This window comes from Elephantulus edwardii, unplaced genomic scaffold (assembly GCF_000299155.1).
Source record: "Elephantulus edwardii isolate Elephantulus edwardi_28Jun2011 unplaced genomic scaffold, EleEdw1.0 scaffold00039, whole genome shotgun sequence".
NCBI lineage: Eukaryota > Metazoa > Chordata > Mammalia > Macroscelidea > Macroscelididae > Elephantulus > Elephantulus edwardii.
The window spans coordinates 16,883,114-16,886,477 of NW_006399789.1; positions in this window are offsets into that span (position 1 = coordinate 16,883,114).

The following is a 3,364-nucleotide window of genomic DNA, read 5'->3' on the forward strand; positions in this document are numbered from 1 at the left end:
GCCTTTGCATAGACAATGAAACACAAATAGACATTCCTTTGGAACTCCCTGTTTTTAGCCAAGATCCATCTAACATTAGCTACAATATCCCTAGTGCCATGGCCCCTTCTAAACCCAGACTGCACTTCTCTGTTGAGGTGCTGTTCCAGTCGTTTTGGGATAATCTTCAGTAGCATCTTGCTTCCATGTGATATTCATAATATTGTTTGATCACACTCTGTCGGATCACCTTTCTTTGGAAGAGGAACAAATATAGATCACCTCAGTCAGTTGGCGAGGTAGTTGTCCTCCAGATTTTTTGGAACAACTTTGTGAGCACATCCAGGGTAGCATCTGTTTGTTGACATATAGTAATCGGTATACCGCCAATTCCTGGGGCCTTGTTTTTTGCCAGTTCTTTCAGAGCAGTTTGAACTTCCTCCTTCGTCACCACAGGCTTTTCTCATGAAATTCTTCTGTGTCCACCAATTCCTTTTGGTACGATTACTGTAAACTCTTTCCACCTTCTTTTAATACTTCCTGGATCATTTCATATTCTGACCAAAGCATCCTTAAGTATTGCGACTCAAGGCTTGAATTTGCTCTTCTATTCCTTGAGCTGAAGAAATGCTGAGTTTGACTCCTTTGATTTTCTGATTCCAGCTCTTTGCACATTTCATTATAATACTTTTGTCTTCCTGTTGCTAACCTTTGAAATCTTCTGTTCCGCTCCTTAATATCTTGATTTCTTCCCTTTGTTTTGGCTCGCGGTACTCTAGTGCAATATTCAGAGTCTCTTCTGTCATCCATTTTTGTCTTTTCTTCCTCTGTCTTTGTAATAACCTTTTGCACTCTTCCTGGATGATATTCTTGATATCGTACTCATCTGGTCTTCACTCATTAGTGTTCAAGTCCTTAAAGCTGTTCCTGAGATGGCTTTGAAATTTAGGTGGAATAGACTCAAGGTCATATTTTGATTCCCATGGTTTTGACTTGATTTCATTTTCCTTAGCTTCATCTTGAACTTACATAAGAGTGGTTGGTGATCTGTTCCACAATCAGCACCTGGCCTAGTTTTCACAGCTGATATTAAGCTTCTCCAGCAGTTCTTTCCACAGATGTAATCAATCTGATTCCTATGCATACTATCAGGTGACATCCATGTGGATAGCCTGCATTTATGTTTCTTATAAAATGTATTTGCATTCAATAAGTCATTGATTGTGCAAAATTCTATCATTCTATCTCCAGCTTCATTTGTGTCACCAAGTCCATATTTTTCAACTACTGATTCTTCTTCTCTGTTCCCAACTTTTGCATTCCAGTCATCCATTATTATTAATGCATCTTTATTGCATGTTTGACCAATCTCTGACTGCAAAAGTTGGTAGAAATCATCTCTTTCCTCTTCTTTGGCTCTGGTTATTGGTGCATATATCTGAATGATGGTGCTATCACTGGACTTCTTTGTATGCATATGGACATTATCCTGTCAAGAACAATAGTACTGATTTTAAGACGGATCTATGAAGGACTTTTTTTAACTATGAAAGCCACCCCATTTTTCCTTACCTTTTCATCTCCAGCATAGTAGAACATATGATCGTTTGACCCAAAATGCCCCATGCCAGTCCATTTCATCTTGCCAATACCTACTATTTCAATATTTATGCATTCCATTTATTCCTTTAACAATTTCTAATTTTCCTACATTCATGGTTCTCACATTCCATGTTCCAATCACTAGTGTCTGCTTACAACTGTTCCTCCTCCTTTGTATTCCCATACTTGAAAGCTCCACCTCAATTCCCTATCTGCTAGTCTAAGTGTGTTCCATTGTACATAGGGTTTTCAACGGCCTTCTATTTAGGAAGTGGACAGCCAATCCCTCTTTCTAGTATGCCTTAATCTGAATTCTCAGATTTAGAACAGTATCTAACAGAGAAGCATTTTATGGAAAAGAGCAGGTGAAAGGTAAGATCATCAGTCTATTGAGGGAAAATTACTCTTAACTGACATTTGCATGACCTGCTAAACTATCATACAAAGATGAGGACCAAATATAGACTTTTCAGACAAACTAAAATTAAATGCACTTACATTATTGAATCCTCATTTAAATAACTCCAATTTGAAGTGAAGTGAATCATCAAAAAAATATGTCCAAGAGGCAATGGGGAAATAAGAAAGTGATACATAAATGCTAAATTATACTAAGAAATGACTAAACAAATCATGATAATATCATTATGATGATGATTTAATGGGAGAAATTAAAAACAAGAGAGAGTTAAAATACTACACAACAAAAATGCTAAGAATGACACGGAATAATCAGAACTAAATTGTTATAAAATTATTACTCCAAAAGAAAGCAGTACTACCAACTGATCTTAGATTTTGTGAAAAAAAAATGTTAAAAATGTAAAGACTGCTACTAAAATAATTTTAAACAATATTTTTATTCTTATAATAAAAATACATAATTTATTAAGCAGCAGAGAGAAAAATAAACTTTTTTAAAAAAACCTGGTAAAAAAAGCACACAAAACTGCATGACAAAAAGAAATCCAAATGTATCAGTAATCACAATAAAATAGAATGGATTACATTTACTGATTGAAACACAGAACACTTCAGATTAAATATTAAACACACAGACATTATATATATATATATATATACACACACATACATACACAAATGAAATATAAATGACACAGAAAGCAAAAGATTAGAATAAGACAAATAATAACTAGAAGAAAGCTAGTCTAGCAATATAACACCATAAAAAAATGAAATGCCCTTACATGATAACAAAAGGAATTATTTATCACTAATTGTAATCTAAAATCTTTCTGTATCTAACAACATGGTCAGGGTACCAACTGCTCCAATTACTTCAGATTCCAAGTTTGTAATTAATCTAGCATTCTATTAGTGGGTATAAGTCCTAAAAAAATTGTATATGTGTATACAATATTTCAGTTGCAACACTGCTTATAAAGTAAAAAATCCAGAAGCAAATTAATTGTCCACCAACAAAGAATGGATGATATAGTCAGAAAATCTACAAAAATTTAAATAAATCAAATAGAGCTACAGGTCAACTACAACTACAGGGATCAATTTAGTAAAATTAAAAACACACACAAAACCAACAACTAATATTTAAGGAGGGAAAAATTCCAAAGAGTATATGGAATATGAAAGCATTTATTAAAACTTGAAAATCTACAAGATAATGCCCTAAATAATCACAGAACAAACGATACATAATAAAATAACAAAAACAAGTAAAAGAAGGCTGCGCAACATTCTAGGCACCTCTGAGGAGCCAGGGTGAAGTAGTGTCCAGTGGTACCTGAAGCGATTCATTTCTTAG